A 27,022-nucleotide genomic window follows, 5' to 3' on the forward strand; every position below is an offset into this window, starting at 1 on the left:
GACAAAGAAACTCTGTTTCCATTTACTGATCGTAGAAGCACTTGGGACACAGATTTAAAGTTTTGGGTAAAACCTGGATTGAACTATATCAGATCCCGAGGGTTGACAAGTTGGATGTGGAGAGGATGTTTCCTCTTGTGGGGGAATCGAGAACGAGGGCATCACTGTTTCAAAATAAGGGGTCACCCATTTCAGATGGAGATGAGGACTTTTTATTCTCTTGAGGGTTGTAAGACTTTGGAAATCACGTCCTTAAAAGGCAGTGGAAGCAGAGTCCTTGAATATTTTTAAGGCAGAGCTGGATAGATTCTTGATGAGCAAAGGGGTGAAAGGTTATCGGGGTAGGCAGGAATGTGGCGTTCACGTTAGAATGAGATCAGCCGCAATCTTATTGAATGCTGAGCAGGCTCGAGGGGCCGAGTGGCCTGTTCCGAGTTTGTATGTAAAAGGTACAGGAGATATGAGATATGTTTTTACACAGCAAGCGGCAATGAGCTGAAACTTGCTGCCTATGAGGGAGTTTGAAAATAGACACATAAATCATTTGATTTCAAAAGGAAATTGGATAGACATTTGAGGGAAATAAATCTGTGAGAATACAGGGATCGAGCAGGAGAATGGCACTGACTGGATTGCCCCAGAGAGCTAGCATGGACTCAATGGGCCGAATGCTATTCTCTGTGTCATCATGTCTCTGACTCTTTTGTGTAATCTAGCTTTGTAATTTAACCCCGGCGGGTACAGATATCACTCCGGTAAATCTGAGCTCACTCCCTCCGAGCAAAACCCGGGGCTCTCGCTCACTACGCATGCGCCGAGCCGCACACTTCGTCCACCCAGGCCTGTCTCGGGGAAAAGCCCGAGCAGCTTTCGCCGGTTCAACTGCTGCATCCGAGCTTCGTATTCGGAGCTTGGGGCCGACACGGAGCGTTTGTGAAGCCTCCCGACCCATCCACCGGCCCCATCCCTCCCTCATGAGTCACCGAGCGGGATCTGACCGGCGAAGGATTTCCACCCGATCACCTGAATCCTGAGTTATCATCGGCACTGCGCATGCTCGTAGTCATGTGGGAGACCGCGCTCAGTCCCGCCCTTCATTCACTCCGATTAGTTGGAGGACCAGCCGCCCCGCCCAGTCACCCCCCTCTTTTCCTATTGGACGAAAGCTGTCGTCAATCATTCCCAGGGCATTGTGCGCTGGAGCATGCGCAGTGCCGATGCGGGACTCGACCCGGAGGATTCACTGAGAGCCGGAGGAGGCTCCAAACCCCAATGAGATGTTTCCGGGCCCGTGTTTGCATCGAGCGGGGGGACAGCTGTGGCCGGCTCCCGGTGACAGGCCTGAGTTAACGGCCGCCGTCTTTATAGAGGCTGCAAACCCGCAAAACATCAGAGATAGAGTTAGTTGTGAAACCAATGGGATATTGTAAAGCAGGAGGTCAGGGTTACAGTCAACAACAACAACTTCTATTTATATAACACCTTTAACATCATAAATCATCCCAGTCAACGTCACAGGAACATTACAAAACAAAGTGAGACACCCAGACACAAAAGGAGATGTTAGGACAGGTGACCAAAAACTTAGTCAAAGAGGTGAGTTTTAAAGAGTCTGAAAGGAGGTGAGTGAGGTGGAGACGGGGAGGTTTAGGGAGGGAATTCAGTGCTTGGAGCCGAGGGAATTTAAACCCTGGCGGAGTAATTACAATCGGGGGTGTGCAAGAGTCCAGGATCAGAGCTGTGCAGATATCTCAGGGGGTTGTGGGGCTGGAGGAGATTGGAGAGATAGGGAGAGACGAGGCCATGGAGGGATTTGAAAACAAGGGTGAGAATTGACTGGGAGCGAATGCAAGTCTCGGAGCACAGGGATCATAGGGGAAAGGAACTTGCTGTGAATTAAGACATGGGTAGCAGACTTTTGGATGGCTTTAAGCTTCCAGAGGTAGAATGTGGGAGAGCAGCCAGGTGTGTAATGGAATTGTCGAATCGGGAGGTGACGATGGTAAATTGCCTTAGTACCTAAGAAGGTTAGCGGGGGTTACGGGGATAGGTGGAGGTGAGAGCTAGGGAGCTCTTTCCAAGGGCCGGTGAAGATTCGATGGGCCGAATGGCCACCTTCTGCACTAAATTCTATGAGGTCAGAAGCTCATATTGGATCAAGTATGAAACCAAGTTTACAAAGAGACTGGCTAAGTCTCAGACTGTTGCCAGGAAGAGGGGTAGAATCGGTATGTCAGGAATGGAGATTGGAGCAGTGACCGAACAGTGGATTCAGTCTTCTCCATATTTGATTTAAGTTATTTAGTCAGCAGGAAGAGAACCAGAATGGGCCCTGAGTCTGATATCCAGTATAACTTAGTTTGAGAGGGAGAGGAAGAACAAAGGAAACCCTGGAAGATTTGGAGAAATGACCTTCGCGATTGTTCATCAAATCTCCACATCGTCAGTTCTGGACACCAGGTTCACATGTGTTATTCTATCTGCTCAGTCAGGGTCATTCAGATTAATGTCTGTCACAAGTCATGAATGAAGTGACTTATAAAACATATTCTTACCTCTAATTATATAACTTTGGTAAAAGGATACAGAAATAATGATCGAATACTTTATTTGGATTTCAGCCCAGGGAGGAGAGTGTGTGGGACGGGAATTTACAGCTTTGGGGACAGAAGAGAGAAACAAAATGTTCCCCAGAAACTGGAATTGTCTGTTCTGAATTTCTATCCTGTACTGATAGTGTGACCTTTGTAAACTCCTTTTCCAGGGCATGAGGAGAGGATTTTCAGACAGGAAACACAAACCAAATATCACATTAAGATCCGACAGTGTCACTCAATTGATCAGGACCTGAATATCCTGACTATAAATGTGGAAAGAAAAATGTTTGTTCTGTTTGTGGGAAAATATTTAAAACATCAGTGTGACTGGAAAAGCACCGAGACACACACGCACCCGAGTGAGTGTGTTCCAGTGAACTGACTGTGGAAAGAGCTTTAACCAGTTACAGCCTGATAAAAAACACCACACCATTCACTAAGAGGAGAAACCAGACACATGTTCTGTGTGAGGACGAAGCTTCACTTGATTGTCTAAAGAGGAAACGGACAAAGACACTAACTCCATGGAGATACCGTTAAAACCGTGGGGTATGATTTTCGCTGAGGGGGTTTCCAAAATGCGAGAGGTCCCGGCTTCATATCTGGACGAGCCCTGCAAAATGCTTGACTGGGGAGGTGATGATGTAGTGGTATTGTCACTGGATGAGTAATCCTGAGACCCAGCACAATTCTCTGAATGCAGGTTCAAACCCCACCACGGCAGATGCTTCATCGTGGCTTGTATTTGAACTTGGATCCAATAAATCAGGGGCAGCACAGTGGTTAGCACAGTTGTTTCACAGCTCCACTGTCCCAGGTTCAATTCCCGCTTGGGTCACTGTCTGTGCGGAGTCTGCACATTCTCCTCGTGTCTGCGTGGGTTTACTCCGGGTGCTCGGTTTTCCCTCGGTCCAAAGATGTGCAGGTTTGGTGGAGTGGCCATGCTAAATTGCTCTTTGTGTCCAAAAGGGTTAAGTGGGGTTATTGGGTTATGGGCATAGGGTTGAGGTGTCAGCTTGAGAAGGGTGCTCTTTCCAAGGGCCAGTGCAGCCTTGATGTGCCGAATGCTCTGTTCTGCACTGTAAATTATATGATTGTGGAAGTTCGATGTTAAACAGTTTAGTGAGAATTGGGTCAAAGGAGCAAAGGGTAAGTTTCACAGACAAGATGAGCGCTGAGAGAGCATGATGGTAGACAGCAGGAAACGAGGAGAAAGATGTGAGTTCAGAATTTGGAAGAAAGGTCTTCGAGGCAGTTTTACTGAGTGGTTTAGTGGAAGACGAGCTGTAGAATCAGCTGATCGGATTGTTTTAATGGGTGAGGTTTTCCAGTCCTTCCTGCTGGCTGGATCTTCCAGTCCCACAGATCTCTCGGTCTGCTGTTCCGATTCATTGGTTGTCTCATTGGGTTCGCTGTAGGCCTCTTGGGGTCTGTGGAAAAACTCCCGGTGCCTCATTCACCTGATGAATTCCCTGGAGCGGAGAAACTACGACATCTTCTTCGCAGCCTTCAACACGTCATCGATGAAAACGAACATCTTGCCAAGGTCATCAACACTGCTTGCCTCTAAACAACCGCGCAACCTCAAACAGACCATTGATTGCAGCAAACTACCCAGCATTCAGAATAGCTATCATGACACCACACAACCCTGCCATGGTAACCTCTGCAAGACGTGCCAGATCATCAACATGGGTATCACCATTACACGTGAGAATGTGTAATGGTGCGACTTGGCCAACATTATGTACTTCATACGCTGCAGCAAAGGATGTCCTGAGGCATGGTACATTGGCGAGGCTATGCAGATGCTGCGACAACGAATGAATGGACATTGTGCAACAATCACCAGGCAGGAATGTTCCCTTCCAGTCGGGGAACACTTCAGCAGTCAAGGGCATTCAGCCTCTGATCTTCGGGTAAGCGTTTGCCGTTCAGGACGCGCGACAACACAGAGTGGCCGAACAGAAACTGATAGCCAAGCTCCACAGACATGAGTCCGGCCTCAACTGGGACCCTGGATTCATGTTACATTACATGTGCTTGCGAAATCCTACCAACTGTCCTGGCTATAGACAATTCACACCTCTTTAACCTGTGATTATCCCTCTCTCTTATCGCACCGTCTGGACCTGTAAAGACTTAATTACCCGCAAAGACTCGTATTCAAAGTACCATTTGGCATCATTGAATTTTTCTACATATGTGTTTGTGGAACCTACATCTTCATTCACCTGAGGAAGGAGCTGCACTCCGAAAGCTAGTGATTCTAAACAAACCTGTTGGACTTTAACCTGGTGTTGTAAGATTTCTTACTGTGCCCATCCCAGTCCAACACCGGCATCTCCACATCCTAAATGAGAAGCATTAAATGCTTCTGCCAGTTTCGGACCAGGCACCTTTTGCGCGTTAGGTGAATGTGATAACCTCCATGCTACAGAAACAGCTGGAAGCACAGTACCCAATGGTCTCAACTTGCAAGACCATAAGATATTGAACTTACATTGAACATTAGCATTTGTTCAGCAAATATCTAATGGGACAATGCTCTCTGTTCAATCATTAATGCATCATTCTTATCATCCTGTAGAAAATTTCCATAAATTTTACTCAATATTTGTTTAATTATTCTATGTTGAACATCAGTATATTTATTTGTTATATATGACTTCATTTTGAATTGAATAGATCTCGAATCTTCACCCTGAATAAACTCTGAAATATACACCATTGAATTGCAAACATGACTGACCAAGAAAAGAAAGCATGTCACTGGGTAATACAAATCCCATGAATCTTTGTTCAGTTTGACCACAGTCAGCTTTTAAACAAAGTCAAATATAGTTAAATGGAAGTGAATTGAGAATTAGGTGTTGCTTATATTTGACCCCTCTGTGTTTTGGTGTGAAACATTCTGCAGCCTCAATCCCGTTCATGTATAAGAAAGGAGGGGTGACAGCAAATCCGCACTGAGCCTGGATTTCCTCATCTCCCGGAGTGGCTTTTCCTGTTTCTCTATCATTACGGTCGAATTTCTCAAGGTGTTTTAGTTAAATCTCTGCCATTTCCTCTAATTCAGTTACAGTATTGTTTGTGTCTGTCTATATGAGCATACATTACTATTAGGTTTGTTTCAGACGGTGATTAAAATGTTAATCTGCATCTCCAAAGCCATTAAATTCTTTAGTGAACTGAGCAAACTGCCAAGATCCGCATTTTGTTTTTCCATGTGTGGAATGATTTGTCTGGACTGTACGCAGAACAATACTTTTCACTGTACCGAGGTTCACGTGACAATAAATCAAATCCAATCAAAGAGACAGTTTCTTAGTCATCTTCAGGTTGAACAATGAGCCGCCTTAAAAATTATTCATTCATGGGAGGTGGGCGTCACTGGCTGGGCCAGCATTTACTGCTCATTCCAATTGCCCTTGAACTAACTGTCTTGCGAGGCCATTTCAGAGGGCGCAACATTGCTGTGGATCTGGAGTCACGTGTAGGTCAGGCCACATAAGGAGAGCAGATTTCCTAAAGGACATTTGTGACCCAGACGGCTTTTTCTAACCATCATGAGACTTTTACTTTGAAACTTTTATTCAATTTCAATATCTGTGGTAGCCAGATTCAATCCCAGATTCCGAGAGCTTTAACCTGGGTCTCTGAATTACTAGCCCAGTAACAATACCATTACACCACTGCTCAGCCCATATAGTCTTGGCAGAACTAGTAACTTCTCAAAATTACAAAGAATTTATTTTTTCAAACAAATTCTGATCGCTCTGCAGTTTCTGGAAACATTTTTGTTGATGGTGTTATCTTTTAAAATAAAGATCTTGGGCGTCATTCTCCGACCCCCCCCGCCGGGTCAGAGAATGGCCGTTGGCCGCCGTGAATCCCGCCCCCGCCCCTGCCGAAGTCTCCGGTACCGGAGATTGGGTGGGGGCGGGAATCGGGCTGCGCCGGTTGGCGGGACCCCCCCGCTCAATTCTCCGGCCCGGATGGGCCGAAGTCCCGCCCAGAAATTGCCTGTCCCGCCGGCGTAAATCAAAGCTGGTATTTACCGGCGGGACCAGGTGGCGTGGGCAGGCTCCGGGGTCCTGGGGGGGGGGGGCGCGGGGCGATCTGACCCCGGGGGGTGCCCCCACGGTGGCCTGGCCCGCGATCGGGCCCACCGATCCGCGGGCGGGCCTGTGCCGTGGGGGCACTCTTTCCCTTCCACCTCCGCCACGGCCTCCACCATGGCGGAGACGGAAGAGACTCTCCCCACTGCGCATGCGTGGGAAACTGTCGGCGGCCGCTGACGCTCCCGCGCATGCGCTGCATTTCCGCGCCAGCTGGCGGGGCAACAAACGCCATTTCCGCCAGCTGGCGGGGCGGAAATCCCTCCGGCGCCGGCCTAGCCCCTCAATGTCGGAGCTCGGCCCCCAAAGGTGCGGAGCATTCCGCACCTTTGGGACGGCACGATGCCCGTCTGATTGGCGCCGATTTTGGCGCCAGTCGGCAGACATCGTGCCGTTGGGGGAGAATTTTGCCCCTAGTCTTTGCAATATAATTACCACATACACCAATTCACTAATGATAATCAATGTTCACTACTGAATAATCGTTCATTTATTTGTTCTTTTTTGCTATGAAATCAATACATAGTTAATATAGAAAAGGAACAGAAGGTGAAATGGCTGCAGGAAGCCACATGTTTAAGGTACAAAAGGGCTTCCTTGACCTTGTTATTAATGAGTGAATACACTATGAAAATAACAATTTTAAGATTAAATGTGATCACACATGTGCACTTACAGCTTCCTACATTACAACAGTGAATATGTTTCAAAGTACTCCATTGGCTTTAAAACACTTTAGGAGGTCCAGTGGTCATGAGAGGTTTTATAGAAATGTACATTTGTACTAATTGTCCGCAAAAACTAGGATATATTACACTCTGTCCTCACCAGAATCATTGATAAAGATAAAGTTTTAATTTTGTGTAATAACCACGTCATTGACACTCTGTAAACCTCCAGATACACCATATCCACAATTATTTGTTGTAAAACACAGCGGGTTGTTGTGATTTGGAATGCACTGTCTATAAATGGTGCTGGAATCTCATTGGACTGTAACTTCCAAAAGATAATTTGATGCATTCTGAAATTGAAAACAAAATAGTCGAAATCTGGGATTAAATGGGTCACTGTACAAAGAGCTGGCAAGGGAAAAATGGGCCAAATAGACGCCTCTGTGCTCGAGCAGCCTTGTGTACATGTAAAGCGAGTGGTAACAACCTGGAACCTACTGCCTATGAGGTAGGAGATGCAGAGACAACGGAAGGATTTCAATCGGAAATTGGACGGGTACTGAGAGAAATAAACCCACAGGAATTCGGGGAAAGAACGGGGCAATGGACAGACTGGCTTCCTCCACAGGGAGCCGACATGGTCTCAAAGGGCTGAATGGCCCCATTCCCCACCCTCCAGATGCTGTGATCTCAGGAGAGAAATTCAGCTGCTCCAGTCTCCAACTAACTGGAGTCCCTCAGCTCTGGTGCCATTCTCGTTAATGTCCTCTACACCCTCTCCAAGAACTTCACATCTTTCCTAAAGTGTGAGGCCCATATATAGGGTTCCATTCCAGAGGGATAGAATTGAAAAGCACAGAGGAAATGTCCAACTTGTTTAAAATGATGGTTCGACTACACTGGGAGCTCTGTCAACATTGGTGATCTCCATTTAGAAAAATGAAATAGAGGCACTGGAGAAGGTGCAAGAAAGATTCATAAAATACAGAACTGAGAGCATTTAACACTCAGGAAAGGCTGGGACTGCTTTTTTCTGGGAAAGCGAAGACTGATGGGTGACCTGATGGAAGTCTCTAAGATTATGAAGGGATTCAATAATCCAATAAGAATTTCAGTAGAAACCTTTTTACCCAGCGAGTGGTGAGAATGTGGAACTCACTCTCACAGCGAGTGGTTGAGGTGAACAGCATGAATCCATTGAACAGGAAGCTAGATACATACATGAGAGAGAAACAATAGAAGGAGATGCTGATGGGGGAGATGTAGAGGGGCGGGTGGAGGATCATGTGGAGCATAAATACCGACACAGACCACAGCTAACCTCAGCCGATATGGCAATTTTTTTTAAATTTTAGAGTACCCAATTCATTTTTCCAATTTAGGGGCAATTTCGTGTGGCCAATTTACCTACCCTGCACATCTTTGGGTTGTGGGGGCGAAACCCACGCAAACACGGGAAGAATGTGCAAACTCCACACAGACAGTGACCCAGAGCCGGGATCGAACCTGGGACCTCAGCACCATGAGGCTACCGTGCTACCACTGCGCCACCGTGCTGCCCCCGATATGGGAATTTAATCTGTGCTGTTGGTGTCACTCAGCACAAACCAGCCATCAAGCCAAATGTGCTAACCGATCCCCATGTAAATCTGTAATAATTCCTTAAATATTAGTGATTGCCTTTCTCCCACCATACTATTTAATGTAGTTTCCTAGGGCACCTCAGACAACTTGCCCCTCATACCCTGATAGAAGTTTTCTTCTGTGAGAAGCACCAAGGTCAATTAAACAAAATAACCACGTAACCAGCATAGCCCATCTTCATGACAACGTGGCATGGTTTTGAGGTTTCCAAACAGAAATGGTAATGAAACCTTTTCTAACGTCACTCTTTCACTCTTTGATCCTTGCGAAATGTGAAACCAGATATTCGGAAGAAGGCTCAGAGAGAATCAGGCCACTGGAGACGAAGTTGTGAGACCGGCCAGTCCAGCAGAAAGAAATCCTCTGACCATCCCCATTGACCAACAGAATGAACAAAATGCAGTCCTGGATGTAATTGAGAACAGAAACAATAACAGCAGAATCCAATCCCTGTAATCAGTTGTGAACTTGTTGGTGTCTCAGAAAGTGCGATGAATTACAAAATCCCTTCGCACATTGAGAGCAGGTGAATGGCCTCTCCCCAGTATGAACTCCCTGGTGTGACTGCAGATGGCATAACCGAGTGAATTGTGCAAATAGACGTAAACGGGTGTGAGATAATCGGGATTATGGAGACATGGCTGCAGGATGACCAGGGATGGGAATTGAATATATTCAGTATTTAGGAAGGACAGACAAAAAGGAAAAGGCAGTGGAGTGGCAGTGCTGGTTAAAGAGGAAATTAATGCAATAGTGCGGAAGGATATTAGCTCCGACAATGTGCAATCTGTATGGATAGAGCTGAGAAACACCAAGGGGCAAAATAATTAGTGGGCGTCGTATATAGATCCCCAAACTGCAGTGGTGATGTTGGGAATGGCATAAAACAGGAAATTAGGCTGATTGTAAAAGTTTCTATAGGAATGTGAACAGAAAAAGATTGGTGAACACAAATGTAGGTTCCTTACAGTCAGAAACAGGGGAATGTATAATAGGGGACAAAGAAATGGCTGAGCAAATAAATACATACTTTGGTTCTGTCTTCACAAATGAGGACACAAATCAGACACCAGAAATTTGGGGAACACAGGATTTAGTGAGAGGGAGGAACTGAAGGTGATCAATTTTAGGAGAGAAATAGTGTTGAGGAAATTGATGTGATTGAAGGCTGATAAATCCCCAGGGACTGATAATCTGCATCCCAAAGTACTTAAAGAAGTGGCTCTAGAAATAGTGGATGTATTGGTGGTCATCTTCCAGGATTCTATAGACTCTGGAACAATTCCTGCAGATTGGAGGGTGCCTTATGTAATTCCGATATTTAAAAAGGGATACAGAGAGAAAACAGGGAATTGTAGACCAATAAGCCTGACATCGGCAAGAGGAAAAATCTAGAATCCATTCCCAAAGATTTTATAGCAAAGCACTTATAATAATAATCTTTACTGCCATAAGTAGGCTTACATTAACACTGCAATGAAGTTCCTGTAAAAAGCCCTGAATCGTCACACTCCGGCGCCTGTTCGGGTACACAGAGGGAGATTTCAGAATGTCCAGATTATCTAACAGCGCGTCTTTTGGGACTTGTGGGAGGAAACCGGAGGGGCCGGAGGAACCCACACAGACACAGGGAGAACATGTAGACTCCGGACAGACAGTGACCCAAGCCAGGAATCGAACCTTGGACCCTGGCGCTGTAAAGCAACAGTGCTCCCGTGCAGCCCTAGAAAACGTAGAAAACAGTGGCACGATTGGACAGACTCAGCATTGATTTATGAAGGGGAAATCATGCTTGACAAATCTCCTGGAGTTCTTTTGAGGGTGTAACTGGTAGAGTTGACGAGGGAGAGCCAGTGCATGTGGCATATTTGGACTTTCAGGTGGCTTTTGACCAAAGTCCCGCATAAGAGATTAGTGCGTAAAATAAAAGCACGTGGGATTAGGGGTAGTGTATTGAGATGGATAAAAAACTGGTTGGCAGACAGAAAACAAAGAGTAGGAATTAATGGTCATTTTCAAATTGGCAGGCAGTGACTAGTGGGGTACCTCAGGGATCGGTGCTCGGACACCAGATACTCACAAGATATATTAATGATTTTTAAAAATATTTAAAGTACCCAATTTTTTTTTTACCAATTAAGGGGCAATTGAGTGTGGCCAATTCACCTACCCTGCACATCTTTGGGTTATGGGGGTCAGACCCACAGAGACACAGGGAGAACTTGTCTCCATACAGGCAGTGACCCGGGGCAGGATTGAACACTGGTCCTCAGTGCCGTGAGGCAGCAGTGCTAACCACTGTGCCACCCTATATATTAACTATTTAGATGAGGGAACAAAATGAGAAGGCAGACTATTATCTGACCGGCCATAGATTAGGAGAGGGGTATGTGCAACGAGACCTGGGTATCCTCGTGCACCAGTCACTGAAGGAAAGCATGCTAGACATGCAGCAGGCGGTAAAGAAGACAAATGCTATGCCAGCCTTCATTGCGAGCAGATTTGAGTACAGGAGCAGGAATATTTTGCTGCAATTATACAGGGCCTTGGTGAGGCCATGCCTGGAATATTGTGTGCAGTTTTGGTCTCCTTATCTGAGGAAGTATGTTCTTGCTCCATAGGGAGTTCAGCGAAGGTTTACCAGACAGATTCCTGGGATGGTGGGACTGATGTATAAGAGATTGAATCAGTTTGGATTGCATGCGCTGGAGTTCAGAAGAATGGGGGAATCTCATAGAAACCTAAAATATTCTAACAGGACTTGACAGGGTAGATGCAGGAAACATTTTCCTGATAGTGGGAACCAGAGGGCGCAGTCTGAGGATACAGGTAAACCATTTAGGACTGGGATGAGGAGAAATTTCTTCATCCAGACAGTGGTGAGCCTGTGGAATTTGTTACCACAGGAAAACGTTGAGGCCAATACATTGTATGTTTTCAAGAAGCAGTTAGATATAGAACTGAGGGCGAAGGGGATCAAAGGATATGGAGGGGAAATCAGGATTAAGCTATTGAGTTGGATGACAAGCCAATATCATAATGAATGGCAGAGCAGGTGCCAAGGGCCAATTGATCTCTTCCTGCTCCTATTGTCTATGTAATCCCTTCCCACACTAAGAGCAGGTGAATGGCCTCTCCCCAGTGTGAACTCGCTGATGTCTCCGCAGGGTGGATGAATCAATGAATCCCTTCCCACACCGAGAGCAGGTGAATGGCCTCGCCCCAGTGTGCACTCGCTGGTGTGTCTGAAGACTGGATAACTGAGTGAATCCCTTCCCACACTGAGAGCAGGTGAATGGTCTCTCCCCAGAGTGAACTCGCTGGTGTGTCTGCAGGTTGGTTAACTGTGTGAATCCCTTCCCACACTGAGAGCAGGTGAATGGCTGCTCCCCAGTGTGAACTCGTTGATGTCTCCACAGGGTGGATAACTGAGTGAATTCCTTCCCACACTGGGAGCAGGTGAACGGTCTCTCCCCAGTGTGAACTCGCTGATGTCTCCGCAGGGCGGATGAATCAATGAATCCCTTCCCACACTGAGAGCAGGTGAACGGTCTCTCCCCAGTGTGAACTCGCTGGTGTGTCCGCAGGCCAGATGACTGAGTGAATCCCTTCCCACACTGAGAGCAGGTGAATGGCCTCTCCCCAGTGTGAACTCGCTGATGTTTCCGCAGGCCGGATGACTGAGTGAATCCCTTCCCACACTGAGTGCAGGTGAATGGCCTCTCCCCAGTGTGACTGCGGCGATGAATCTCCAGCTTAGATGGGACTCCAAATCCCTTCCCACAGTCCCGACATTTCCACGGTTTCTCCATGTTTTGGGTCTCCTCGTGTCTCTCAAGGTTGGACAGTCAGTGGAAGCCTTGTCTACACACAGAACACGTGTATGGTTTCTCCTCACTGTGAATGGTGTGATGTTTTTTCAGGCTGTGCAACTGGTTTAAGCTCTTTCCACAGTCAGTTCACTGGAACCCTCACACTCGGGTGTGTGTTGTGTGGGTCTCGGTGCTTTTCCAATCACATGCACGTTTAAAATCTTTTGAAGCTGACAGATCGGAGAAACATTTCTCCTTCTCGCCTATGATATTCAGAGCCCGATGATATTCAGATCAGAAGGAATCGAGTGAGTTGGTCACATCGAGACGTGATGTTTGAGATTTCTGTCTATTATTCCTCCTCTTCCAATATCCTTTAAAAACAATTTACAAAAGTCACCAGTTATTACAGGATAGAAATTCAGAACAGACATTTCTATTTCAGTCGAACATTATTTACTCTCTTGTTCTCGAAAAGTTGTAAATCTCCACCCCACACAATCTCCCTCAATTCTCTCTCTGCTGTATCTAATATTCACCCTCCCAATTCTCCTGAAGGTGCTGATTCATGTTGATTGACAGATCCCAGCTCCACTCACTGCTTCCTGACCAGGACACAGAGATTACAATAGGTGCAAGAGTAGGCCATTCGGCCCACCGAGTCATCTCTGTTAAGTAATGGGGTAAGAGACATTGCAATTAGTTGTCTCATTTATGTTAAGTATCCATTAATTGACACTGATATGTAAAGGGGCTTCAGATGGCCTGTCAGGTGATGTGTAGTTAGAGTTTTGTGCAAAGTCTGTTGGAATGAAATAAATGTGTGTTGGTGAAAAAGGAACAGAACTTTCGACTCTTCATATCACAGCAACTAAAACGTCCAACAATTGGTAGCAGAGGATGGTTGCTGTGTAAATATGAAGGGTTGAAAGATACAACTTTTCCAGATCAAACCAAGGAGTGAGTGAGAAAAGAAAAAAAGGGATATATGGCTGAACTGAGGCAAAAGATGGCTGGATATGATTATCCTCCCTTATTTTCTGAAAAGGAATTGTACGACCAATGGAGAAGTGCAGTAGTTATGTGGACTAAGGTAACTGCTTTGGGAAAGAGAAGACAAGGTATGGCATTGGCTCGTTCTCTACTATATGGCAATAAAATCCGAAACAAATTGCTTTCTGAGCTGGAATTGGAAGAGTTAGACTCAGAAGAAGGTCTGGAGACTTTATTACATTATATGGATAAGATTTATAAGAAAGATGACTTGTTAAGTGCGTTTGAAGCATGGTCGGATTTTGATAAGTTCCGGAAAATGGAGGATATCTCCATGGAAGACTATATAATGGAATTTGGCAGACTATATAAAAGGCTGCAGAAACATAACCTGGAATTTCCAGTCTGTGTTGGCCGTTAAATTACTTGACTGTGCTAGAGTGAGCAACATGGATAGGCTCCTGGGTTTGACAGGAGCTCAGTTTACTGATAAAGATACCTTATTCGAACAGATGAAAAAAGCTTTACAAACGTTTCTGGGGAAACATTTGATTCCGATGGCTCTGATGACCCAAATAGGTCAGCCTGCAATAAGGAAGAATATGGAAGATACATTACTAACAGGATGGCGAAATCGTATGGCTACGAACAGGGCTCAAGACTATAGGAGACCGAGACAAGGACATTATGAAGACAGAAACGCAGTTAGAACCTACAATAGGAAGATGAACCCCTGAAATGCACGGAGCATGATAAATCGATGTTTTCAATGTTACTCTCAATACCATTATGCTTTCAACTGTCCAACTCGTTATGATAAGAGTGTTTGAAGCGACACATGACACGGAAGAGTCAGAAGAGGAAAAAGATAGTGTCCAGAAAGAAGGCATTGTCCTATTGACAAGCAGTTTTACGCCGGTAATGAGGGTGTTGGTTGCAGAATCCTTCAACTGTGCTGTATTGGACAGTGACTGCACATCTATTATGTGTGGAATTGACTGGTTAAAATGTTACCTGGACTCCTTGAATGCTGAAAATCGTAACAAGGTTAAGGAATTTCAAAGTTCCACAAGTTTCAGGTTTGGGTATGATAATACTCTGAAGTCACTGAAAAGAGTGGTGATCCCTTGCAATATTGCCGGAGTGAATCATTTCATTAGCACGGATGCTGTATCAAGTGAGATACCTTTGCTTCTGAGCAGACCGTCGATGAAGAAAGCACACAATAAACTGGATATGGAACAGGATAAGGCAACAGTTTTTGGAAAGACAGTGGACTTACAATTTACACAGTCGGGACACTATTGTATTCCATTACTTGCAAATAATATTTCAAGTAGAGTGGTTAAGGATGTGTTAATGGCAGTTGAAAATGGGACTTTAGCTGATAAAAAGCTTGTGGTATTAAAACTGCAGAGACAATTTGCACATCCGTCTCCTCGGAGGCTGAAAAATTTATTAAAGGATGCAGGGGTAAGGGATGACGACTATAGTAAACTGATAGAACAGGTTAGTGACTGCTGTGAAGTTTGTAGGAAGTAGAGAAGGACACCAGCACGACCGACAGTAACCCTACCTTTGGCCAGGGATTTTAACGACATTGTGGTCATGGACCTTAAGATCTGGAATAAAGCAAATAATATATTTATTTTGCATTTTGTAGATTTAGCAACCAGATTTAGTCATTCAACGATTGTACGAAGTAAAGAAAAGAGAGTCATTCTGGATCAAATCGTGGAAAAATGGATAGGGACAGGAATGGGTCCACCGGCAAAATTCCTTATGGACAATGGGGGAGAATTTCCTAATGATGAGCTTAGGGATATGTGTCAAAACGTGAATATCAGAGTTCTGAATACAGCTGCAGAAAGCCCATTTAGTAATGGTGACTGTGAAAGAAATCATGCTGTCATCGATGACATGCTTCAGAAAATTTTGGCAGATTGACCAAATTGCAGGCTAAATTCAGCTTTTGCATGGGCGGTACATGCAAAGAATTCATTGCAGATGGTTGGGGGCTATAGTCCTTATCAATTAGTGTTTGGTAGAAATCCTAAAATTCTGTCCATTTTGCATGACCAGCCAAAGCTTGGGAGGGGACTACAATTAGCTCTGGTTTTGCTGAACATTTAAATGCATTACATAGCAGTAGAAAAGCTTTTTTGGAAGCAGAGGTCTCTGAAAGAATTCGCAGAGCTTTAAGACATAACGTACGGCCATCAGATGCCGTTTTTCAGCAAGGAGGCATGGCATACTATAAGAGAGTCAATTCTAAAGAATGGAAAGGCTCAGGGAAGATCATAGGCATAGATGGCAAAACAATTATTTTGCAACATGGTAATCAAACTGTTAGGGTACATTCATCAAGGATAATGGGTACAGATTACAAATTTTCAAATCTAGACAGAGCAGACAGACATGACGAGGAACCAGAGTCATCTGGTACGCATGTGCTACAGAACTATGAGAACCAGTTAATTGATATAGACAGGGTTTCTGTGGAGGAACACAACACTTCTGATGAATTAGAACAGGCCATTTTTCCAAAAGGGCAACTGCCAAAAGTTGGTACAAAAGTGACATAATTGCCTGAAGGGTCTAGTCAAGAAGGGTGCAACTGTTATTAGTAGAGCAGGGAAGGCCACAGAAAGTATAAACATTGGTTGAATGTACAGCATTCAGGGGAAAGAGTCAAGACAATGGATTGGGAAAACGAAGTTCAAAAAAGGAGGGCAAAGAAACGCAGTGCCAGTTCAGATCGTACATCGGATAGTGAACAGGTCCGCAGGAAAAGGTCGAGAACTATTGAAAGGACATTCCACAGCAGAAAGGAAAGATCAAGCAGTAGCAGTACAGAACGGGATACCAGGTGGGAGAGGGGACGTAGTTTATCAAGATCTCGGAACATGAGTAAGACTACGAATACTAATAGGAGTAGAAGCCCACATGCACGTGAGAATTTTGTGGCTTCAAATAAATTAGATGAAAAAGTTATCAAAGATGCTAAACAGCAATAATTACATAGTTGGAGTGAATTTGGGGTATACACGGACGTACCAGATAGGGGACAAAGAGTTCCATCCCACAGATGGATTTGCACGGAAAAGGTTCTTCCGGATGGAACTTATAAGGCAAAGGCCAGGCTTGCGGCAAGGGGATTTGAAGAAAACTTAGAAGATTAGGATTTAAGGGTAGATTCACCTACAGCAGGAAAGATTATTTTAAAGATCTTCTTGGCTCTATTAGCCACAAAGGCATGGGATTGCAAATCTATAGATATAAAAGCTGCCTTTTTGCAGGGATTTCAGCTCCAGAGAGACATTTTCTCCGTCCTCCTAAAGAAGCAGCTAACACAGAAGGGGTACTCTGGAAGTTGAACAAATGTGTATATGGATTAAACGATGCATCTAGAGTCTGGTATTTTTCGGCAAGGTCAGTTTTGTTAAAGTTAGGCCGTTGCCAGTTGAAAGCAGACCCTGCTTGTTTTACTGGCACTATAAAGGAAATCTTTCTGGCATCTTTATGATGCATGTCGATGATGTTTTGTGGGGTGGGACTAGTGATTTTGAAGCTATTGTAATCTCTGGTTTGAGGAAAGAATTCAGGGTTGGAAGTCAGGCTTCCGGTGCATTTAAATATATTGGACTGGAAATTGGACAGACTAAGTTAGGGGCAACTTTACGTCAGCAATCTTATTTGGAAAACATCAGCCCAATAGCAATTAGTCATGGCCGAGTTTCAGAAAAAGACGCAATGGTTTCAAAGATAGAAAAAGAGCAACTGCAAAGTTTAATTGGGCAACTGAACTGGTTAGGTAGACAGACTAGACTGGACGTGAGTTTTGATGTCTTAGAGTACAAAAATGAATGATCACAAAGTGGAAGACATAATAAGAGCAAATAAAGCAGGAGTGTGTTTTGAAGTTCCCGGTTTTAGGTGACCGTAGGCACTTGAAACTCATAGTTTATAGTGATGCGCCCTACGCAAATTTATGTGATGGGGTTTCAAGCGCAGGAGGTTTAATAATTTTCCTTTTGGGGAACAATGGTAAATGTTGCCCGCCTGTGTGGGAAACAAAGAGGATAAGGAGTGGTAAAAAGCACTTTGGCTGCTGAGACGTTAAGCCTTGTAGAGGCGGTGGATATGGCCTTTTATATAAGTCAGATTTTATATAAGACAGAAATTTTGGGATGAGGGGATTTGGGTAATATACATATTGACTATCACATTGACAATAAATCCCTGTGGGAAAATGTGCACTCTACAAAAAGTATCAATGAAAAGAGGTTACGGATAGACATCGCAAGTTTGAAGCAGATGTTAGCAGAGGGGAAATAACAAAAATTAAATGGGTCGACAGTAGCTATCAACTGTCAGACTGTTTTACGAAAAGCGGGTCGAGTTCACAGAAACTTTTGGTTATTGTTAATGAAGGGCACTTGTTTCTGTGACTGTTTTTTTTTCCCTTTCTCGTCGAAACAAAAAAAACTGAAAAGGGGGGGGGGGGGGGGGGGGGAATCATGTGTGTGTTTGAGTTTCTTGAAATTTTGTTTTCACCTAATTTTTTTTTCTCCAAGGGGAGACTGTTAAGTAATGGGTTAAGAGACATTGCAATTTGTTGTCTCATTTATGTTAAGTATCCATTAATTGACACTGATATGTAAAGGGGCTTCAGGTGGCCTCTGTCAGGTGATGTGTAGTTAGAGTTTTGTGCAAAGTCTGTTGGAATGAAATAAATGTGTGTTGGTGAAAAAGGAACAGAACTTTAATCTCTTCATTTCACAGCAACTAAAACGTCTAACAATCTCAACCATTCAATGAGATCCTTGGCCGATCGACCTCAGCATCATTTTCCTCACACGATCCACATATCCTTCAATATCTTCAATATCTAGAAACCTATCAATATTTGTCTTGAACATGCCTGATGACTGAGGCTCCATATTCCTCTGGGGTAAAGAATTCCAAAGCTTCACCACATCCTCAAGTGAAGAAATCCCTCATCTCAGTTTTCACTCAATTTTCCTACCTATTCCCCATAACCCTGAACTCCATTGTCAATAAAATATCTGTCAAACTTGTGCTTCAATATATTCAATGACCCCCAGATACAACTGGTCCCTGTGGAAGAGAAATCCAAAGACTAACAACCCTCTGAGGAAAGAGATGACTGGAAATCTGTAATGTAGCTACAGTCTTGTATTAAAGTGGAGAAATAATAATACATTTACTTTATTACAAAATGTAAATAATATATCAAATCTGGACCATGCAACAACACTGGACATATCTGTCCATTATTAATTTAATCGCCCTGAAATGTCAGCCATCTCCTGGGGAACCCACCCCTTTAATTGTGAACATTAGGAAACACAATCCTTTTCTGAAATAAATTTAGAGTAACCAATTATTTTTTATTGCAATTAAGGTAAAATTTAGTGTGGCCAATCCATCTTTGGGTTGTGGAGCTGAGACCCATGCAGACATTGGGAGAATTACTCCACACAGACAGTGACCCAGGGCCGGGATCGAACACGGGTCCTTGGCGCCGTGAGGCAGCACTGCTAAGCACCATGCTTTTAGTCAGTCAAATAAATGCGTCAATCTGTTAAGGCAACGTTTTTCAAACTTTTTTCCGGGGACCCATTTTTATCAACCGGCCAACCTTCGCGACCCACGCGGGCCGACCTTCGCGACCCACGCGGGCTGACCTTCGCGGCCCTCGCCGGCCGACCTTCGCGGCCCACGCCGGCCGACCATCGCGGCCCACCTTCGCGACCCACGCCGGCCGACTTTCGCGACCCACGCCGGCCGACCATCGCGACCCACGCCGGCCGACCATCGTGACCCAAGCCGGCCGACCTTCGCGAACAACGGCGGCCGACCTTCGCGACCCACGCCGGCCGACCTTCGTGACCCATGCCGGCCGACCTTCGCGACGCACGCCGGTCGACCTTCGCGACCCACGCCGGCCGACCTTCGCGACCCACGCCGGCCGACCTTCGTGACTCACGTCGGCCGACCTTCCACTTCATAAGCATCAAAGTTCAGAAAGCAATCAATCACATCATTCTCTTGGAATAAGAGTTGGAAACATTTTGTGGAGCCGTGAACCTTCACGTAAATTTTTTTCTCTCCCAATTAAGGGGCAATTTAGCGTGGTTCCAGGTTGGGCTCAAATCATCAATGAGGACTCTGATCTCTGGCAAGGAAGGAAACCCTGGCAGGTGGGCGGGGAGGATTCACAAACACCTGCTGAAGGCCCCAAACCCCCAATAAGACCCATTGATTTTATTGTCAGTCTGCAGACAGCAGCTGGAGAACTGAAATCAGGCAGAGGAGAGGGAGGGAGAAAACTGCGAGTGGAGGAAAGAAATGGTGCAGATGGTGAGATTGTGATGTTGTACGAATTAAGTAATGGCATGATGGGAAAACTGGTCAACTATTTGGTACAATGTAAGAAAAGCTGACCTAGCCATTTCAATGTATCAGACCCCTTTGTAAGACCAATAAGGCTGACTCCGCATAACCTAAAGCATGAATAAGATCAGAGAAGGTCAAGCTATTCCAAAATGCCTGACTTCTGTAATTTCTGATAAGGCTAACTTGTCATAACCCAGGGTATGAATAAGACAAGATAAGGAATGCATGAGTCGCCTCCAACCTTTTAATGTTGTATCAAAGGACAAGATAATGGTATGAGGGATGAGACAAAGAGTCCGAGAAGATCAACAGCTCATGCTTGGTTTATGACATTGCTTCCGTTTCTACTTCCGATCGAATTCCTGACTAAGCTGTAGTCACGCAATCTTGATAATGATAATGTATAAATACTGAGCTGATTCTCTCTGAAGGCACGGACTTGGGAAGGAATCAGCAGTGGTACTAACTGCTCTCTGACCTCATGTTTCAGCCATTACCGCATGCAGTCTTTTCGTAAATAAAGCCTTGTTATTTTGCCATAACGAGCGTTGTTGAATCTTTCTACTCCAGTCCCGAAGCAGGAAATTATTGACTTCAACCAGATGGGTTTGGATTTCAGCCCAGGGAGGTGGGAGAGTGTGTGCGGCGGGGATTTACAGCTTTGGGGGAACAAGAGAGGAAAAAATGTTCCAGTGAAACTCGATTTTGTCTGTTCAGAATTTCTGTCCTGGACTGACAGTGATGACTCTTTTTTTAAATTACAAAAAAAATAAATTTAGAGTACCCAATTCTTTTTTTCACCCCAATTAAAGAGTAATTTTAGCGTGGCCAATTCACCTACCCTGCACATCTTTTTGGATTGTGGGGGCCAGACCCACGCAGACACGGGGAGAATCTGCAAACTCCATACGGACAGTGACCCGGGGCAGGGATCACACCCGGGTCCTCGGTTAACCACTGAGCCACTGTACCTGCCCCTAGTGATGACTTTTGTAAACTCCCTTTACAGGGTATTACAAGGGGAGAATTTACTGATGGAAACTCAAGTCAAACTTCACATCAAGATTTAACAGAGACACTCCATTCATCAGGACCTGAATATCATTGGCCTGTGAATGTGGAAGAAGACGTGTTTGTCTGTTCTGACTGTAAGAAAAGGTTTTCAAGATCAGTGTGACTGAAAAAAACCGATACACACACGACACACGTGAGTGTTCCAGTGAACTGACTGTGGAAAGAGCTTTAACCAGTTACACAGCCTGAAAAAAACATCACTCCATTCACAGCGGGGAGAGACCGTACACATGCTCTCTGTGGGGAAAAGACTTTAACTGATCGTCTACGTGGAGAGGGACAAGGACACCAGCAGGATGCTGAAACCATGGAATTGTGGGGACTGTGGGAAGGGATTCAGATCTTCCTCTGAGCTGGAGATTCATCACCGCAGTCACACCGGCGACAGACAATTCAGCTGTTCTGAGTGTGGGAAGGGAGTCCCTCAGTGAGGATTCACCAAGATGTGGGAGCCGGGCTGGTGAGGAAGTGAGCGGCTTTTAATAAGGTTCAGGCTGCTCTGTGTAGTAAAGGAGTTTGATTCGGGATGGTATACCCGGCAAAGCTGCGGCTCACATAGGAGTCCAAAGACTTCCATTTCGGGACACCGGAGGAGGCGAACATTGTAAAGCATGGACTGGGGTCCAGTTATCTGTATTGGACAAGATCTACGTTTCCTGTGGGGTGGGGTGGGTGTTGTGATCTCCTCTTATATAGTTTGATATTTTCTGATAAAATCTGTTTGGGGATGAAGTGAGATTTTCTTTCTGAAGCACAATGTAGATATATGGGGGGTGGGGAGGGAGACGGGTGAGCTAACCGATGACTAAAGAACTGTTTTTGTTTTACTCTGAGTGTATGGGTGCGTGTGTGTCGGCCACCTTGGGTGGACTCTTGGCCTGTTCATTTTGAAGATTTACTGGATAGTCCCTCATGGCGGATTCCGTGATGGAGGGGGTGGGGGGGGGGGGGGGGGGGAGAGCGTGGGGGGGGGGGTGCAGACCACTGATTCAGCTGGTCACCTGGAACGTAAGGGGATTGGGTGGACCAGTGAAGAGGTGGAGGGTTTTCGCTCACTTAAAGATTCTAAATGCTGGTGTGGTGTTCTTGCAGGAGACACACTTGCGGGTTGGAGATCAGACCAGACTGTGGCGGGCTGAGCCAAGTGTTTTACTCGGGCTTTGACGAAGGGTTCAAGGTGCTGCAATTCTTTTGTTTTATAAATTTAGAGTACCCAATTCATTTTTTCAAATTAAGGGGCAATTTAGCATGGCCAATTCACCTACCCTGCACATCTTTGGGTTGTGGGGGTGAAACCCACACAAACACGGGGAGAATGTGCAAACTCCACAGGCAGTGACCCAGGGCCAGGGTCGAACCTGGGACCTCAGCGCTGTGACGCAGCAGTGCTAACCACTGCACCACCGTACTGCCCGTGAGGTGCTGCAATTCTAATCGATAAACAGGTCCTCTTTCGGTCACTAAGATCATTGCGGACACTAATGGGAGATACATGGTGGTCAGTGGGTCATTGCCCCTAACTCGGACGATGTTCATTTGTAAAAGAATTGTTGGGATCCATCCCAGACCTGGGTACACATCAATTGAATCTTGGAGCAAACTTCAATTGCGTACTGGATCCTAAAATGGACTGGTCTAAGCCCATTCAACCGCTACAAAAACAGGAAAAGGGAATGAAACCGGACGGACCACCCGGCAGCGACCCAGGCACCGGAAATGGCAACAGCAAACCCAGCAAAAGCTAAAGGAAATCTGTTCATTAGCAGATTATAAAAGGATTATGGGACACAGATTTATGATTGTGAGCAAGATCTACAGGGGAGGTTTTACACAGTGAGTGGTAAAGACCTGAACGCAATGCTTACACACAAAGATCGATAATCTCCAGGTCCTGATAACCCAAATGGTGCTGTCAGAATTTGATATGAGGATTGGTTGTGAGTTTCCCGTCTGCGAATCCCTTTCTAAATCCCTGTGAAAGAAGTTTACAAAGGCATCACTGTCAGTCCAGAAATGAAATTCAGGAAAGATAAATATTTCTCTTGGTTTGAGTTTGCTGTATGAAATCCTCCCCTACTAATCCGCTGTAAAAGGAGTTTCCAAAATTAATCACTGTCAGTCCAGGATAGAAATTCACCATATTCTCCCCTCCTGCTCCCTGGTCCAGGACGACCGCTCATGCAACCACCCCCCCCCCCCCCCCCCGCTGCACACTGACCCTCTTGTCATCGGCAGTCCCTCGATTTGAGGGTGTTGTCTCCTCAGGGTTGGGAGTTACTGCCCTGGGTCTTCATGTGACTGAACAGAGCCGCAGAACTTTGGACACATGGGACAGGATTTCCAATGAATTATAGAATTTACAGTGCAGAAGGAGACCATTTGGGCCATCGAGTCTGCACCAGCATTTCCTGATATGGCCAACTCACTGAAATTCTGAATTGCACTCCGAAATTGCCAAGCAAACCATTCAGTTTAAGGACAATTAGGAATGGACAACCAAGTGGTTTGCCCGTGACACTCACATCCCATAAAGAATAGAGAAAATAAAAGGGCTGTTTCCAGCGCCGGTTTCAAAGGAATCAGTACTGGTCCCTTCACTCCTGGTTTACATCATTGATTTGAAAGTAAATGTCAGAACATGAACAAGAAGTTTACCTGTGACACAAAAATGATTAAACATTTGATAGTGAGGAAGAAAGCTGAAGGGATTACATGATAAATGGCAGGACAGGACTAGGTAGGCCAGAGCTAGATACCTGTGGACAGGAAGATTGCACCAGAGAGAGTACAGAGGGGATTTAACAACATCAGCCAGAAATTGACAATGTTTCCTGAGGAAAATTTGGATAAACTGGGACTGTTTTCTTTGGAACAGAAAAGACTGAGGAGAGACCAAAATGAAATGTTGAAAAGCAGCCTGGCTAGATCAGTCGGTAAAGCATGGGAGTCTTAATCCCAGGGCCGTGGGTTCAAGACCCACGTTGGGCGCTTCAGCTTCTTTAATCTGAGAACATTGAGCTGAACTGTTTTATGGGCGGCACGGTAGCACAGTGGTTAGCACTGTTGTTTCACAGCGCCAAGGTACCGGGATTCAATTCCCACTTGGGACACTGTCTGTGCGGAGTCTGCACGTTCTCCAGTGTCTGTACGTTCTCCAGTGTCTGTATGGGTTTCCTCCCACAAGTCCCGAAAGACGTGCTTGTTAGGTGAATTGGACATTCTGAATACTCTCTCTCTCAGCCCGAATAGGTGCCAGAGTGTTACTACTCGGGGATTTTCACAGTAATTTCATTGCAGTGTTAATGTCAGCCTACTTGTGATAATAATAAAGATAATTCTAAATGTATAAAATTCTGGTGGATCATGGTGGCACAGTGGTTGTGTGCCTGCGTGCTGGAGACCCAGGGTCGATCCTGGCTCCGGGTCACAGTCTGTAAGGAGTTTGCACATTATATCATTGTCTGTGTGGGTTTCACCCCCACAACCCAAATATGTGCAGGGTAGGTGGCTTGGCCAAATTAAATTGCCCCTTGATTGGAAAAATATATAAATTTACATTTTTTAAAAATTCTGAGGGATCGAAATAGATTGGATAGGAAGATCCTATTCCCTTTGGTTGAGGGACACATATCAAAGGGGGCAGAGATTTTGGGAAGGACGAGGAGGTTGAGAGGGTGGTGAGGATCTGTGACATGCTGCCTGAAATGATGGCAGAAACCCTCATAACATTTAAAAAGTAATTAGATAGACATCTGAATTGATGTAACTTAAAAAGCTACAGGCCACAATCTGGAAATTGGGTTTCGGCTGAATACCTACTTTGTAGCCACGATAAGCTGAATGAAATGAAACAGGAACAACAAACTTTAATAAAATCCGGGATAGTTACTCTCACTACTAACAAGGTCAGCAGTTTGCCCAGTTTAGCTGCCAAGTATGCTAATGTGGTAATTTTAAAATTTACCTGCATACATAAGAGTACAACAGCAAATTATTTAACTTCTCCAATGTGATCGGTGTAATTAGTCTCAAATTTAACCCGGAATGGTCATTACAAATTTCCCAGTCACTCTGATATCTGAAATCTTTATCCACGGACAGAACAGACAAACCATTTTACCTCCCAATGATATTCAGGTCCTGTTGAATCGAGTAACTCTGTCAGATGATGATGTGATGTTTGGATTGAAGTCCCCGTTAGTAAATCCTCCTATTTCTAAAGGAGTTTCCAAAGGAATTTCACTCTCAGTCCAGGAAAGAAATTCACAAGATTCTCTCTTCCGGCTTCCGGGTCCTGGACGGCCGCGCATGCGCCCTGCTGCACCTGAGAACGCTGCGGCCGCGCAGGCGCCCTGCTGCATATCGATCCCGAAACAGATGACAGGGGCCGATCAGAGAGAAAAACACCGATGCGGCCGCCCCATTCAGTACAGACACCGAACTGTATCAAAAGTGCCGGAACCAATTTATCAGCCTGAGGAACGGAATGGAATAATGGCGGATAAGGCTACCCAGAATGCCGGGCGCGTCTGAATGTTATCTTCGTCACAGGAGCCAGAACGCGCAGGCGTCAGAATGTCCCGTCCCCGGAGGTCGATCCCCCCTCCCCCTGTGTGGAGCATGCGCGCCGCCGCAGTGAGGGTGAGTGCGGCTCCCGGAGGCTGAATGAGAGCCGTCGCGAGCGGGGACAATGGTGAGAACCCAAACCCCCCAATAAGACCCATTGGTTTTATTGTCAGTCTGCAGACAGGAGCTGGAGAACTGAACCCAGGCAGAGGAGAGGGAGGGAGAAAACTGGGAGTGGAGGAAAGAAATGGTGCAGATGGTGAGATGGGTTTGGATTTCAGCCCAGGGAGGAGGGAGAGTGTGTGGGACGGGGATTTACAGCTTTGGGGGAACAAGAGAGGAAAAAATGTTCCAGAGAAACTAGAATTGCCTGTTCAGAATTTCTATCCTCGACTGACAGTGATGACTTTTGTGAACTCCTTTTACAGGATATTGGAAGTGGAGGATTGGCCGACAGAAAAATCAAACCAAACATCACATCGAAATCTGACTGTCACTTGATTCATCAGGAGCTGAATATAATCAGTCTTTGAATTTGGAAGGAGAAATATTTGTCTGTTCAGTTTCAGCGGTGCGACTGCAAAAGCACCGAGATATACATCCCTTCCCCAAGTGAGAGTGTTCCAGTGAACTGACTGTGGAGAGAGCTTTAACCAGTTACACAGGCTCAAAAAATGTATCACGTCATTCACTGCAGGGAGAAATTAAACGGCTGTTTGTGTGTGGACAAAGCTTCAACCGGGAGAGACATAAAAACCCCTCACCATGGAGAAACTGTGGAAATGTGCAGACTGTGGGAAGGGATTCAGTTACCCATCACAACTGGAAGTTCATTGTCGCAGTCACACTGGGGATAGACCGTTCACCTGCTCCATTTGTGGGAAGGGATTCACCCATTCATACAACCTTCTGACACACCAGCGAGTTCACACTGAGGAGAGGCCATTCACCTGCCCTGTGTGTGGGAAGGGATTCACTCGGTCATCCCACATTGTGACTCACCAACTTGTTCACACTGATAAGAGACCATTTACATGTCCTGACTGAGAAGAGTTTTACATGTAAAAAGGATCTGCTGACACATCAACGTATTCACACTGGGGAGAGACCGTTATCCT

General features: G+C 45.4%; 2 long non-coding RNA genes and 1 other non-coding gene across 4 annotated transcripts; 2 read left to right on the forward strand and 1 right to left on the reverse strand.

Moving 5' to 3' along the window:
• Nucleotides 1-1,256: 1,256 nt before the first annotated feature.
• Nucleotides 1,257-5,797, forward strand: LOC140418665 (uncharacterized). The gene is made up of 2 exons (XR_011945211.1): nt 1,257-1,596; nt 2,765-5,797. It is a non-coding gene; the product is annotated as an uncharacterized lncRNA (long non-coding RNA).
• Nucleotides 5,798-7,185: 1,388 nt separating this feature from the next.
• Nucleotides 7,186-25,622, reverse strand: LOC140418666 (uncharacterized). 2 transcript variants are annotated; one of them, XR_011945212.1, is made up of 4 exons: nt 25,459-25,622; nt 23,204-23,310; nt 15,418-15,463; nt 7,186-13,222 (listed from the first exon to the last, which is right to left on the reverse strand). It is a non-coding gene; the product is annotated as an uncharacterized lncRNA (long non-coding RNA). The 2 variants fall into 2 exon arrangements; XR_011945213.1 differs by lacking the exons at nt 15,418-15,463; nt 23,204-23,310.
• trnak-cuu (transfer RNA lysine (anticodon CUU)) lies at nt 24,254-24,326 on the forward strand. The gene has a single exon. It is a non-coding gene; the product is annotated as a tRNA-Lys (tRNA).
• Nucleotides 25,623-27,022: the final 1,400 nt, after the last annotated feature.

This window comes from Scyliorhinus torazame, chromosome 5, assembly GCF_047496885.1.
Source record: "Scyliorhinus torazame isolate Kashiwa2021f chromosome 5, sScyTor2.1, whole genome shotgun sequence".
In the NCBI taxonomy this organism is placed as follows: domain Eukaryota; kingdom Metazoa; phylum Chordata; class Chondrichthyes; order Carcharhiniformes; family Scyliorhinidae; genus Scyliorhinus; species Scyliorhinus torazame.